Source organism: Dermacentor variabilis, chromosome 11 (genome assembly GCF_050947875.1).
Source record: "Dermacentor variabilis isolate Ectoservices chromosome 11, ASM5094787v1, whole genome shotgun sequence".
NCBI classification, from domain to species: domain Eukaryota; kingdom Metazoa; phylum Arthropoda; class Arachnida; order Ixodida; family Ixodidae; genus Dermacentor; species Dermacentor variabilis.
Genome location: NC_134578.1, coordinates 42,806,303 through 42,821,412, shown reverse-complemented (window position 1 = coordinate 42,821,412; position 15,110 = coordinate 42,806,303). Strand labels below are relative to the sequence as shown.

The 15,110-nt window shown below is 46.1% G+C and overlaps 1 long non-coding RNA gene across 3 annotated transcripts in view; it reads right to left on the bottom strand.

Moving 5' to 3' along the window:
* LOC142563176 (uncharacterized) overlaps positions 1–14,541 on the bottom strand; it is a 50,721-nt gene extending 36,180 nt beyond the window's left edge. For 2 of the 3 annotated variants that reach the window (XR_012824323.1, XR_012824321.1), the window contains exon 1: positions 14,458–14,541. This is a non-coding gene — a long non-coding RNA (uncharacterized LOC142563176). The remainder of the gene's footprint in view (positions 1–14,457) is intronic. The other variant, XR_012824322.1, reaches the window with a different exon arrangement.
* Between the last annotated feature and the right edge of the window lie 569 nt (positions 14,542–15,110).

Genomic DNA, 15,110 nt, shown 5'->3' with positions numbered 1-15,110 from the left:
GGAGCCACCACGCCGGCGCGTTATTGGCCGGCTTATCGCTTCTGCCTAAAACGGCATATTAGGCTGCATCGCAAGTGCGCGTTCAGGTATTCCATCAATCAGGAAGAAAACGGTATTACAACGAGGACATGCAGTTTCTAAATTATTGAACTTTCGCCCCCATTCAAAACGAAGTTGTGGGACTCAACTGTCCATCCACTCGCTTTTTAATTTTAAATGCCTATATATACGTACAAAGTGACAGCTAAAATGAGTGCTTCAAATATTCATGCGCACTTCATAGGAGAGCAGCATATCCTGTATTTCATCCAGACAAGTTCGTCCTGCCAAATTATTCGCAAAAACATCACGACTATTTTGAAAGTGCGCCACTTAATATATTAAGCATTCCCAGATACAATAAAATAGTGTGCCTTTATTGCAACTGTGTTTTGAATATTTTTTTAAATATTTATTTATTCCAATATCCTCCGCAGCAAGTAGAACAACGAGTCTTTCAAATATGCGACTCTGCGTCAAAACCGATATTGCAGTTTAATAAATTGCATACTCCATAAATGAATGGGCTCGGCAGCAGTAGTACAATAAAAGATTGCGGCTTATTGCAACTATGTTTCCAATTACATTTTTTGAATATATATTTATTGCAATATCCTTCGCAGAAATTAGAAGTACGAGGCCTAAAAATTTCCGACTCTCCACGAAAATCGATACGGTGGTTTAGTAAACTGCACACTCCATAACTGAATGGGATCGGCCGCACTACAGCGATTACCGCATTCGCTCACCTTCGTCGCCTCGTTACCGTGCAGGTGCTGGCACTCGTGCCTTTAAATCTGTCAACTGCTTCTTGCGCTGTCGTGACACGGGCGGCCGGCGGCTTCCTTAACATGTTGCCGCCGCATCCTCGTCGTTGGAACTCCAGCCTCCGGTTTCGGCCCAGCCGGATCCCGATCGACCTAACACTCGAGCCTGTTCATTGCCTTGTCCGCCCACCGTCAAGATGGCCTCCCACTGACTAGAGGACCAACACTGCATTTACTACTTGCCTGAGGGCAACGCATGTGCAACGAACCCGCCTACTCTTCACCGAGGGAAGATAATCGCAACAATTACGTCACCACACTTTTATTCCTGTTTAAAGACAGCACCACCACTGATCGCGCCTAATGGTCTCGGCAGCAGCATAGCGATGGCCAAATACGCCCACCGGCGTTGCCGCTTTATCGTGAAGGTAAATTATCAGTTTTCGTTTCTCACACAGCGTACCAGCTATGCGATGTTGCTTGTGCTGCTGAGCCTTCAGTGTTGTTTTGCAATTGTATCCGAATGCCTTAGTGTCATCTGTGAACTACTGATCTTGGCGGTACACGCTGAATTAAAACTGCGTCGCGAGAACCCTCCCACATAATGGAAGCCTTAAACGAAATTCAGTCTGGGCAAGCAGCTCTGCTAGAGCAGATAAAAACAGCTCGCAGTACGTTCACCCAGAATGACGCAGGGCTGGGTGAGATCAGATCCAGGTTAACGAAAATTGAAGAAGGGTGCGCATCATTTGCCACAGTAAAAAAAAAAGCTATCAGCAATGTTCGTGAGCTCGCGGAGTATCGAACATTATGTCCAAGCTGGTCGTGTCTGAATATAGGGCTCGCCGTTCCAATTTATTGGTTTTGGCTTTACGTACGCTGAATCTGAAACATGGGCACGATCTGAACATTTGATCACTTGGTAACGCAAAGATAAGCTAATACACGCCAAGATACATACAGGCCATGGAGACTGAAAGATATCGTAGAATAGGAAGGTCTTATCCTAACAAAAACAGGCCAATTGTTGTTAACTTCGTGCTTGGTTAAACAAAAGAAAAAATTCTCCTTGCGCTAACAAATTAAAAAAAGAGTTTTTAGCAATTGCCAAGGTTTCACGAAAGCTACACTTTTCGCCAGGAAACAATTATTGCGATCGAATGAAAAAATTCAAGTTGCGCCACGATAAACGCGTCATCGCTAGCATCGCTTGTACTAGCGATCATGCTTGGAAGGAAGTCATAACTCACACTCCATAGCCATTACATAACCGTTTGAAGAAGTCAATACTCCGGCCTTTATCAGTCCCTTATACAAATATCCGTAGACTTCTACCTAAGCTTGACACCACCGACAATCTCGTGTGTAGGACGGAAACCTGTATATTCGTTTTAAATGAAACGTCACTAAATTTTCCCACAGATGGCTCTGAAAAACATTCCGTGCTCTCTGATTTCCATTTCTTTCGACGCCATAGGATAAGTAGGCGAGGAGGCTATGTACGAATGGAGATTCATCATTCATATCGTTGTTTTCACATTAAAGTTGAATCTCCTCCTGAATTACTCTTCATTCAATGTCATGTGTCACCCCCAGTTATCATCCCAGTTATCGTAGCCCCCAGTTATCGACATACTTAACTCAATGACTCTTTTGTTACCCACTTTTATGAAGCGCTGCGCACGCTATTGACTTCATATAAACACTCTCCAATTATTCTTGCTGGCGACTTCCACTTTTCGTGCATAATTTGGTCTGACTTCCCTTGCGCTACATTCAATAGTAACATCGAAAGCGACTTAGTAGCCTGGTCGTGCGGGGCAACCTCCTGGTCTGCATTGGACCTTAATAAATTGGAACTCACTCAGTCACCACGCCCCTAAGCTTTGGATTGTCTCCACTCGTGAGAAAGCCTACTAGGCAAAGTGAGCCTTCTTCCAATATTCTCGATCTCATTTTAACTTCCTAGCCATATAACTTTTCACAACCACTTCATTGGCCTGGAATTAGTGACCACTCTGTAAACGAAACCACACCTGGTTGGCAAGTAGCATGCCTAAAAAAAATAACGCTATCCCTATACCACAAAGGTGATGATGTGGCCAGGAACATGGAGCTTCCTGATTTTTGGGGCACGCTGTGTTATCAATTTTTCCAAACGATCAATTGGAAGTAATTTGTCTCTTTCCAAGGTGAAAATGCACGAACTAATAAATAAGCAGATACCAACTATCATTATAACCAAAAAAACATCGTCACCATGGTTTATTGAAGAAACAGAAACGCCTCAACAACAAAAAGAAATAATTATTTCGATCAGCGAAAAGCCTGAACACCGCATGCACGTCGAACAAATATTATTCTGCTGGAAAAGCCTTCCAATCCTTAGCGAACAAAACTAAACTTCCTTTTTAAATCAGTAATACCATTTATGTTGCGTGAAAAACCCCTAAGAGTTTTTGAAAACTACTAACCCTACAACGCACAAGCCTCTTACTTTAATGGATGAAGTCAATAATTACTGCCCCCCCCCCCAGTTACCTCACAAGCATCTGCTCAAAATTAATGTAACATCTAATTCATTCGCACATTATCAAACTTCTTTTTTCGGTCAACCTTCTTCAGCCTAACCAGTATAGCATATTAAAGGACGTTCTTAGCATTCCCAAATAGCCGTTTTTATTAAGGACCATAGCTCCAACCTTGACCTAATATTCCTGTTGACGCGCTCTTACTAGACTTCGAAAAAAGCTTTCGATAAAGTACCGCATAGAAGATTACTACTGAAACTTTCGCACTTAAACCTCAACCCCTTAATAATGGAAGGACTTCGAAAATTTCTAACGAAGAACGATTCGTCTAGGCTAACAAATACTCGTCCTCTATTCTCCGGTTACCTTAGGTGTTTATCAAGGCACTGTGCGCGGACCGTTCATTTTTCTGATTTATATCCATGATCTTCCACCTAACATTTACTCCGATATCTGTTTGTTGGCTGACGGCTATGCAATCTACCAAGAGATTTCTAACTGCGCTGTCGCCGATTTTCTTCCAAACGCTCTTGTACAAATCGAAACTTGGTGCAAACACGGGTTAATATCCCTTAATATTATTAAAACATGTTTGATCTCTTCATATTTCAGGGAATCCTACATTCCTCTTAAATACATTCTTCTCGATGCCAAAGTGCCTTCCGATTCCGTCTGTAAGTTGTTGGGCATTAGCTTAATGCATAACTTGGTCTCTAGATATAATGAACATCGCCAATGATGATACTCGCGCTCTTCGCTTTTTACATCACATTCTTTGTTCTGATACCCCTTCCACAAAATTATTAGCACAGAAAGCTTTTGTTCAACCTGAAATAAAATTGTTTCCGCCGCATGTGATCTTCTAAACTCAACTAGTCTGTCACTGTAAAAAATACAGTATTGTGTTATCGGCTTCGTTTATCCTGATGACTCATATTACACGAGTGTCCTTGCCTTAATATCTCCAGCCTTCTTACTAAATCTAATCACGCCACAAAACATTTCGATTGTGCGTTTTTCATAGGTTTTATCATTAACTTTTTGAATCAGCACTGGTATCACCAGACGATCGTCTCTCCAGTCGAACTGACCACCAGAAGACCGTCTAACTTCCCCCTGCAAGAACTTCTGCACACATTCAATCATTCGTTGCCAAATTATCTCAGGACTGGAGCAATTTTCCGCCGCAAGCTGTGCCTTTGATCAACCCTATCCAATCCAAGAAAATGATCGAGACCATTGTCTTATAATTGTCTTGCCCATCCCTCATGTAATGCCCCATACTTGGGACCTTTGGGGTTTAATAAATGTAAATAAATAAATAAATCTGTTTAACAAGCCGAGAGGAAAAACAGGTTATATGTAGATGTATGTATACACACACAAATATATATATATATATATATATATATATATATATATATATGTATATATATATATATCTGTGTGTGTGTGTGTGTGTCTTAAAATCCGCATTTTCGTGCAAAGGCGAAGCCTCGATTGCGATAGAAAAGTAGCGGACAGCTAGCTATACGAAGTAATATAATGTAGCCTTATCGGCCGTGTAAACTTGCAAGCATAAGCATACTCACTAAATTAACCGACAGGGTGTCATGGGCGCACTATCAAACATGAACACATCTGAATAGATGGCCGCGCAAACTGGCTTTCAACATTCTGCAGTAAGGAAACGCGGCAGCAGCAGCGAGCGAATTCACCTTCATGCTGCCGCTCGCATCAGCGCGAACTAAGTCGCGAAAACACGGCGCAGTGCGGGCTCTGTACCCGTCGCACATGGCGTTCACAATACAGCGGCCGGGTCTGGCATCGCAGAGTAGAACGCGCTTCTCTTTCCTACGCTCTCGGCGAAGTCTGTCGTGCGACGGAAGGCGGCGCGTTTCCTCCCCACTTCCGTCCGTTGCGTGCCTGACAGTGAGACGTGATCGCCGGCACACCATAGCCCGCTTTGACTCGGACATACATCATACGGCGCGCGACGACAATTTTATCGTCCGTGGACATTATACGGATCGTCGCGGCCACGCCGACGTCCGAAATGCTCCTGCAGTGTCCATATAATTTCTATCGGAATGAAAATTTTGCCGCCCTAGTGAATTTATCCAACCATTACAAGGGTTTTGAGGAAATCCGATTTCCTAATAAGCGGTATTCATAGTCGTGGATACTTCGTCCAGTTTGTTCGCTTTAGGAATGTTACTAGCGGTGGTTTACAGAATTGTGCAATCGTTTCCTTTTTTTGCTATTTCGCAGAGCTGTAAACTTATTACTTTGCAATTATGAAGACGTTTTCCTGAAAGAGTGGCGGCATCAAATGAAAATCGGTTTACACTGCCTGTTAGATTTTGCAATTTATAATAAATTCAACAAACGCCTTCAAGATTATTGCAACGAGTGCAGAGAACAACGATTACTTCATTCCCATGTATCTGTATAGAGCTCCAGATTTAACCTAAGAAGTGTTGTGCATTTCAGAGATGCTGCTATACTCCACTTTACTTCCGGAGCTTCCTTTCTGAATGCTGAAAGCACCATTGCTAGTGGACACGGATAGAGGATTTCTGACTTTCCCCTATACCCCACGGCGCTGGTGGCTTCTTCGCACGCTGAACTATCACGTACAGAGATAAAACATGAGAACTTCGGTAGTATAGCAGGCTGCGTCGCATCTGTCGCCCTTCATTGCAGGATATACAGTGATCACTCCAACTCTGAAGATTTCTGTATATGCGAGTAAACTGCTTGCTTGCGCCTAATGGTCCATTTGTTCTTTTTATGAGCAACACTTCGTCACGTACTACTACAAAGACAAAAACTTGCTAGATTTATGAATCCTGGCATGTGAAGCTCGCTTTATAATATTTGTGGTTACGGCTGTGCAATATACTAAAACTCTTCTAGAATTATTCATTACTCGATACTATTCGCTTGTGACACAATGCCAATCGGATTCCATTCAGTCCCAAAATCACAATTCGCACTCTTCTATGTCCACCAGAACTCTCGTAATCGCGAGTTCATATCGGCTTGCGACAAGCGATGAGTTTTTCCAACGGTCAAGACTGTCTTGGATCAATCAGCGCGACGATGACCTTTATCCTTCACGCGGCGCAGAATTTATCGCCTCCGCCGCCATCGCTGAGCGCAACTTGTTCGCTCTGAACGGGACAAAACAAGCTTGTTTTTTGTCCAAAAGAACAAGTTTCCGACGGAAGTGCATCATCGGCACCGTTGCATGACGTTCACCTGCTTTCACGCTTTGCTAGGCACAGAGGCGTCAACACTCTCAGCTTGCAGGTGCCAAGTCCCCTAGATAAAGAAAGTTTCCAAGAGGGTGATATTCATTGTTCTTTCTGTCGTCCTCCACTCTCACGCTTACTCTCTCTTTTCTCCATCGTTCCCGTCTATTTGGTGCCTAGCCTGCAGGCGATGCTCTAAACGCCTGACGGTTATAATTATTGTGTTGCAGAAAGCTCCAAACCGCGAGCTTCCATCGCAGCTATCCTGCTGCAAAAAAAATTCGGAAAGTTTTCACATTTATCGTTCTATTTCCGGCGAGACTCTCATAAGTGCGTCTATCAATATCAATCAAAGGAAATTATGAAATATCAATATCAATCGCAAAGGAAATTATGACAGCGAGTACCAATCAAACAGCAGGGACAATACGATTACTACTCAAAAATTTGAATATTTGCTAAACCCAAGTTTAAAATGAGCGTTCTTTTGATATGATTGTACACTGTGAAAATTTAGGGTTCACTGTGAACTGTTGTCACACTGAAAATTTATGCTTGAGTTTGAGGGATTTGGTGCTGTAGCGCTCCAGGCTAAGTTGAGCACATGACGTACACTTGCCCTAACAACTCACACACGCAAACCTTCATACTTGGTTCGTCGTAGTGGCATCTCCGCAATTTGCAGCCGACCCTGAACGTTGTGCAGTATGAGATATTCGCTCCAGCTGAAACCTGCCGATCGCTTTTACGCTTTTCTGACCACAACACACGGCATTGTACTTGTGAGCCCCGAAAACGTTGCGATGAACCTGGACTACCTTGAACCATCGGCGAAGGATAGCACCCTCCGCCTCCCAGCACCGGCACATCTACGTAAGTGGTTGCTCATAGCACTGGTAGCCGACACCTGGAAACGCTCGATAAACAGAGCGTGTGGCGCGCCATGAGCTGAGTGCGTCGAGTGTTGCAATGCTTACTTGTCCTGGGCGACAGTTTCCGACTGCGTTCGCTTTGTTTTCGGTGGCGACCCCTCCGTAGCCCAGCCTGACGCAGCAGCGAGCTCGAACGCATCTCAAGTCGCACACAAGCAACATTTCGTGTCTTCTTGGCACACCGCGTTCAGTATCACCATGTTTTAAGACTTCAAGATGTAGATTCGTAAGTCGCCCTCACAGGTTTACGGCAGCAAGTCGCCTGCTGACGAAACTCGGGACATAGGGTGACTGCTGGCTCTCCTGGAAGACCTTTGGCAGTTTTGCACCTTCGCGTGGGAAAGGTGATGGCCAGCCTAGAGACCTGATTTGACGCGATGCAAGGCAGCTATCCCGGTCTCCTGGAGAGAATGTGCTTCGCCGTGCTCCTATGGGTGCTATTGGGTGATAGAGTGGCCAAGGATTTCGACGCCAGCTTGTCGGGACCTTCTCTAAGGTGGCCTTCTGCAAATCTGGAAGGTCCTCATGGAGAGGACCGCCGAGCGCGTCCTCAACATAATTTCTTGATGGCGTCGGACCTCGTCACCGAGATTGAGGAGTACCAGGCTTGTCGTCAGGAGACGTGGACGCTGTGTAAGTGACACCGGAGACGCTAGAAAACTGCATGGACACTGCCAAAGTGGACACGAGGCACATGTCTCTTTGGCACCTGGGCGAGCGGAAGCACCTTAAGAGAAACCCCACGTTAGTTAGGTAACTGAGCCACTTGAACATTGCAGCCTCCTAAGCACAAGTCTTCGGGAGCCACATGGCCTTGCGACCCGTCGAAATCCGGGCGCTAGGCATGGTGGTCGACTTCATTGAATAAGATGCTAGCTATTGTTTTGCATTAAGAAACCTGATGATCAAATGCCAAACAATGAAAAAGAACCGCATTCGTAAGTGAGCTCGACTGCACCCCGTGCTAGATCGCGCAGCGTTATTACCATGGTGAGTGTCAGGGTCAGGATGTTGCTTAATGACGTTGAAAAATTGAGACTTCCATCTGGTTTTCGGCAATTCGCATGGTTTACAGTGAAGCTGTATATGGGTAGGGTTCGACGTATTGTTTCTGTTTGTGCATCAACGGTGAAAATGTTAGCGCGCGCCAAACCCGCAGGTAGTGCAATAGCGGGCCGACCCGCAGTGGAGACGAAAGATGCTTCAAACAGTCCGCCTCTAATAATATTGTTACATGTATGTTGCGATAGTAGAAAAAATGTATTTACGACACATGCATAAGGATAGTAAGTGTAGTTAAAAATGGCTGACCACCAACAACACGCAAATGCCAGCCTCTCGCAATCTTATTCTTTGTTTCTCTTTTTCTATCCTTAAGTAACAGGGCCCCAGGATGCAGAAGCGCAGTCTCGGCGCATGGTAGGCGAAGAATGGAGAACAAAGCATGGCCTAAGCCGCGAAACGCGCACAATGTCAACAGGCATCGGTCTTGAGGATGGATTAAACTGTAACGGCGAAATAACGTCATTGACGTCTTTAACTTGACGTGTGTAGGCCCTGTGTAGACAGAGAGAAGCTTCTGGGAGAGGCCGAATGGACGAGGTGGTGACCAAACCAGCACCCAAGCACCTTGTGCGAACTTAACATGGCGATTGCACCGGTCATAACGCTCTTTTTGTATGTGCTGCGAGGCTAATAAACGAGACCGGGCGACTTGACGCGCCATGTGAGTGCAATTGATGACTTTACGAGCATACTCAGTTGCAACACGTGGCACAGAAGGGAGGGTGATGTCAAACGGCAAGGTTGGGTCGCGACCATACAAAAGATAAAAGGTTGAATAACCTGCAGTGTCATGCCGGTATGAGTTATACGCGAATGTTACGTATGCCAGCGTGGCGTCCCAGTAGAGGTGATCGTTGTAGATGTACGTCGACAGCACCTCTGTGGGTGTTCGGTTGACACGGAATGGTCTTACGAAACATAAGACCGTTGGTTTGTGCGTTGTGGGTGGTGCACTGCTTGTGCTCACTTGCACAAGAGCGGAGGAGGTAGTCGACATCTTGAGACAGGAATGAGCGGCTGTGGTCTGTAACTGTCGAGTAGCACCATGGTGAAGAATGACCTCGTGGAGGAGAAAATCAGCGACGTCTGTTGCGCAACTAGCCGGCAACGCCTTTGTGATCACGCAGCCTGTCGCGTAGTCAGTAGCGACGTGGATCCACTTATTTTCACTAGTCATCGTCGGAAAAGTGCCCAGCAGGTCAAGGCCTATGCAAAATAAATGTTCAAACAGAACTTCAATTGGATGGAGTCAACCGACAGTTGGCAGGGGAATCTTCTTCCGGCGCTGACACAATTAGCAAGATGTGAGGAAGTACAAGGAGCAACTCAGGGTGGTCAGGGTTTATATTGTGGCGGTAGAAGATACCGTCATGCAGCACGAACATGCGGCACGTGCCGTTGGTGCTGCCAGATTGCACTCCGGTGATAATGGACTGTAAGGATTCGTCACGTTCTTGTCAAGCGCCTATGTCGATCATGTCAGTAAAAGCCATCGCGCAGGTTACCGGATCATGCGCAGCAGGATGAGGAGGATCCACGGGGTTACGAGAGAGGCAGTCAGTGCCCTTGTTAAGGCATCCAGACATATAATCGACAATAAAGGAAAATTCCTTGAGTCGCATAAGCCTGCGACCAAGCCGTCCTGTCGGGTCCCAGAGGGATGACAGCCAGCAGAGTGCGTGGGGGTCCGAAATGACCGAAAACGTACGGCCATACAAACATGGCCCGAACGTGCCGATAGCCCAAACTTCAGCCAAGAACACCCGCTCGGTGAGTTCTCTAGGCAGGTGACAGCTGGCGGCTGGCATAAGCTACCCGCACTCGTTACTATTCTGTTGTTGGGCAAGAACAGCGTCGATGGCATGGCCGCTTGCGTCAGTGTGGACGTTTGTCGGTCAAGATTGATCAAAGTGGGCAAATATGGGAGGGGTGGTCTGAAACCAGATGAATACAGCGAACGAGTGAGCCTGCTCCGGGCCCCTTGAGAATGGCGTGTTCTTCTTAGAAGATGTGTCGAAGGGCGAGCAACGTCGGCGAAGTTTTTCACAAAACGGCCGAAGTACGAACATAGACCGACGAAGCAGAGCACGTGAGACACAGAATGTGGCACATGGAAACTACGAACGGCGCGAACTTCTTCCGGATCTGGTTGAACACCGGATTCGTCAGCGAGTTGTCCCAACACGGTAATTTGACCGCGCTCGAATTGACATTTCGTTGAGTTCAGTTGGGGGCCGACTTTTCGTAAGACCGCAAGAACGGCAGCGAGTCGGGTAAGGTTGCTGTCGAACTTTGGAGAAAAAGGAATAACGTCGTCAAGGTAACAAAGACAGTAGTCCATTTGTAGCCTCGCAGAAGAGAGTCTATCATACGTTCAAATGTCGCAGGTTCATTTCATAGGCCTAAGGGCGTGTCTTTGAACTGATAGAAACCATCCGGCGTGATGAAGGCCGTATTCTAGTGATCCGTTTAATCAACTGAAATCTGCCAGTAGCTGGACCGAAGATCAATGGACGAGAAGTATTTAGCTCCGTGCAAGCAGTCTAAGGCGTCATCGAAGCGTGGTACGTGGTAGTGGTAGACGTCTTTTTGTGCGATCTTGTTTAGCTGGCGTTAATCGACGCAGCAAAGTCAGGTACCATCATTTCTTTCACAAGGAGGATAGGCGAAGTTGAAGGGCTGGCTGATGGTTCGATTACCCCTTTTCGGAGAATTTTGTCCACATCTGATTGGATGACTCGACGTTCAGGATGTGATACACGATACTGATGCTGACGAATAGAATCCGTGTCTCCAGTGTTTATCTGGTGGTGAACAGCAGATGTTCGGCCTAAAGGTCTGTCGCCAAAACCCAAAATATCACTGCAATTCGATCAGGAGACGTATCTCCGTGGCTTGTGCGGAGGTGAGGTGAGGTGCAATCATTTTCCAGAAGTCGGCCGCTAAGGAACCAGAGCTGTGAGCTGCAACTGGCGCTAATAAGCCAATCTCGGCATTCAGAATATCAGTGAAAAATTCGGAACTTGCAGAAACGCTGGGCGAAAAGATGCCGGGCGGAAGCACTTGACGGCGCAGGTTGAATTTCAGAAGAAGGTAGAACGACGTTGTTATGCGGAACATCAACGTTCAGGTTCAAAAGCACGACCACAATGGGGTGAAGCACATATTCACTGTCAGGAACCTGTGGCTGGGCGGTCAAAGTGACGAAAGTAACTGCCTAGCGTAACAGACGCACACCGCGAACTGAGCACAAGTGCGATGGGGCGGTGTTTTGAGCATCGGCGAGTTGAGCCAGTTCTGACTGAAGAATGGTGGTTGCGCAATCGATGGGAGCAGAATGATTGGACAAAAAGTTCAATCCAATGATGACGTTGTGAGGGCAGTTGTCGGTCACAGCAAAGAGAACATATGTAAGGCGGCCGGCTATACTTAAACGCGCAGCACATTTTGCAAGAACAACCAGCACGCCGCCGTCGGCCACATGAAGCATTCGGGCAGCTGCTGGGGTGAGGACCTTTAAGTGTCTACGTAGGCTAGCACTCATCATAGATACGTGAGTTCCAGTGTCGACGAGTGCTTGAACAGGTACGTCGTCAATTTTAACGCCAATTACACTTCTCTTTGTGAGCACAGACAGAGGATTTGCTGCAGTTGTAGGCAATTCAGCACCACCTCCGAGTGCTGGATTACATAGATTTCTGAAAGGGTGCGGCCAAAAACCGCAGGGGACGAAAGCCGATGTGGCTGTGGCGAACGAGATGGGTGTGCACGCGGCAATGATGAGCGATTATACCACGTGTTGCTAGCAAAGTTGTCGGCGATGTTACACTCGGTGGTGGCCGAAACATTGCGGGCGTTTTCGTCAAATCGACTCTGGTTGTTCGGCGTGCGAGGTATTGAGGGTCGCGATTTGCGACAGTATCGGGTGACATGACGAACGCGGCGACAGGTGAACCGTAATGGCTGGTCGTCCGCAGTCCTCCAGTCAGTCGGGTTGCGATACCGCAGAGACAAGCATCGGGGTGGAGTGAAAATAGTAGAAAGGCGTTCGTTGGCTCTCACGTTGGCGACAGCACAGAGAGAATGTAAACCGATGTTTTCAAGTTCCTGCTGAACGATGGCTTGTAGGAGGGGAACTGAAAAAGGGCTAGCATACGGGCTACGCGAACAGAAAACAGTGGGCGCCATCGCATCTAGTTCACGTCGAACGTTTCGCAACACGTCCTTTGATGGTGCCGCATGTTGCTGTGCGTGTTGAACTTAACTCTTAAAAGTTTTTGTGCTCAAACAAACAGGGAAGAAGAATAGGGGCAACACAAGGACGAGCGCTTTTAGTTGAACTCGCCCTTGTGTTGCCCTATTCTTCGTCCCTGTTTGTTTGCGCACAAAAAGTTTCAAGATGAATCTGTTCCAACTAGGCCGACTCGCAGTTATCTTAACTCATCGACGTTGCGGCTATATTGGGAAGTCTGGCGAATGGTTGCAAAACCCGGCGGCTTTTGGCCTGCCCGAATTGTCGGCACTCTTTGAAGATTGCATCAACTGTTGAGCAGCTGCTGCCCATGAGCAGATTAAAGACGTCGTCCGCAACGCCCTTCAGCACGGGCCCGACCTTCTCAGCTTCTGTCTTGCTGTGATCGGCTTTACGACAAAGCGCCAGCACGTCCTGGATGTACGAGACATAGGACTTCGTGGGAGATCGGGCACGGGAGGCCAGTTTCAGTTTTCCACAAATTTTATGACCGGCTGGTTTGCCAAACAACTCTCTCAACTTCTGTTTGCGTTAGTCCCAGCCGGTTAGCTCTTCTTCGTGGTTTTCGTACAACACCTTTGCCATGCCTCTTAGGTAGAACAACAGGTTAGCCAGCATAAGCTTAGGGTCTCATCTGTTGATTGCACTCACGTGATATTACATCACCACCCACTCCTAAAGGTTGGCGCCGTCGGTCGCGCAGAAAGTTTTAGTATCCTTGGTTTGCACAGCCACAACCGAAGGTGACAGCGACATAGCTGGCCACGGAGACGTTGGAGGCGGCAACGACACTGATCCCGCGTCCTCACCGTCATTCATGGTGGGGACTGTGATGCGACGTACACTGTGGAGCTACGTTCTCAGCCGTGGTACTCAGCACCTCCCACCAATATGTTATGGCAATTTTGCGAGTATAGAAAGACTGTATTTACAATACATACACAACCAGAGTCAGTGTAGTTAATAATGGCTGACCAGCAACAGCACACAGCAGCCAGCGTCTTGCAATCTTGATGTTCCTTCCTCTTCTTTTATCCTTCCATAACAATAATAATGATAAGAAACAAGATATAAAAACATGAATCCAGTAGCACTGTTTCAAGTTTATGGGTATAGTGAAAGTATTTGCGAACAGCTTATGCACTCAGGAGCATGAGACCTTGCCATATATGCAAAACACAAAATGTGTGTCCAAACGGACACCCCGTGCTCGCAACAGAATAATGCCACCAACTGCGGGGATTTCCGTGCCGTACAAACGGAACGCTCAATTGTAATATCCATTGTGTAAATATATACAGTCACACCCAAGGTGACATCAAAAATTTCATAACCACGCACTTTGCATGTGTTAGCAGTGATGACACAACCCATGCTAATCGTTGCGGAATTTAATGTGGACATTTGAAAACTAGACAAGAAATGTTTCACTCAGTTTATGCTAAAAGTTTCGTTTGCAGTTCCACACTAATTCAAGGTAATAAAATGCTCAACTACGGTCCGGCGTAAGTATAACTTTGGTCAAGGACCGGCCCAACGAAGTAAGCAAACCAGTCAGTCTATATCAAAGTAGTAACAAAGCTATCGTCACTACAATTAACAAATAATGCAAACCTTGCATGGACCATTGTCTAACACTGTCTGATGTGCTACTGATTCCTCCAGTAGTCCTGAGTAGTCCTCCAGGTTCAAAAAGTGGAATCACTCAATTTTTTTTACCTGGGGGCTCAACAGATTTTATATTTAAAGAAATTTTCAGCAAAACCAACGCCCTGAACTCTTGCTACTCATACATTTAAAGTGCATGGTAGAAAGTAAAGCTAGTCTCCCCGCAGTTTGCGATACGCCCAAGATCATTGACTTTTAAAAATGGTTAACTTTCACGTTGAGTGACATGACACACAGTGTGTTCCTATCTCAAAGTTTGCGAAACGGGTCTTGTGACGTTGGCGTGTTTTATACTTGCTGTATACAAAATGGACTCATATGGATGTTGAAAATCGTTTCCAAGAGATTTTTGAAAATAAATATAAATGTACTGAAGTGGCAATGAGAACTTTTACTAGACTTGTCAAGCTTCCCTCAATCTATGTTTTAACCTTTCTTAGCTGTCATATCAGAAAAGACCTTGCTATTTATCTTGAGTTTGTCTCACACCTGGGTGCGGGTGAATGCCTGAAGTTGTAAAATGTAAGCTGACATTCAAAAAGTTTATCGCCAGCGAAACGCTTTAAAGAATATGTGACCTCACGGAAAGATGAAATATA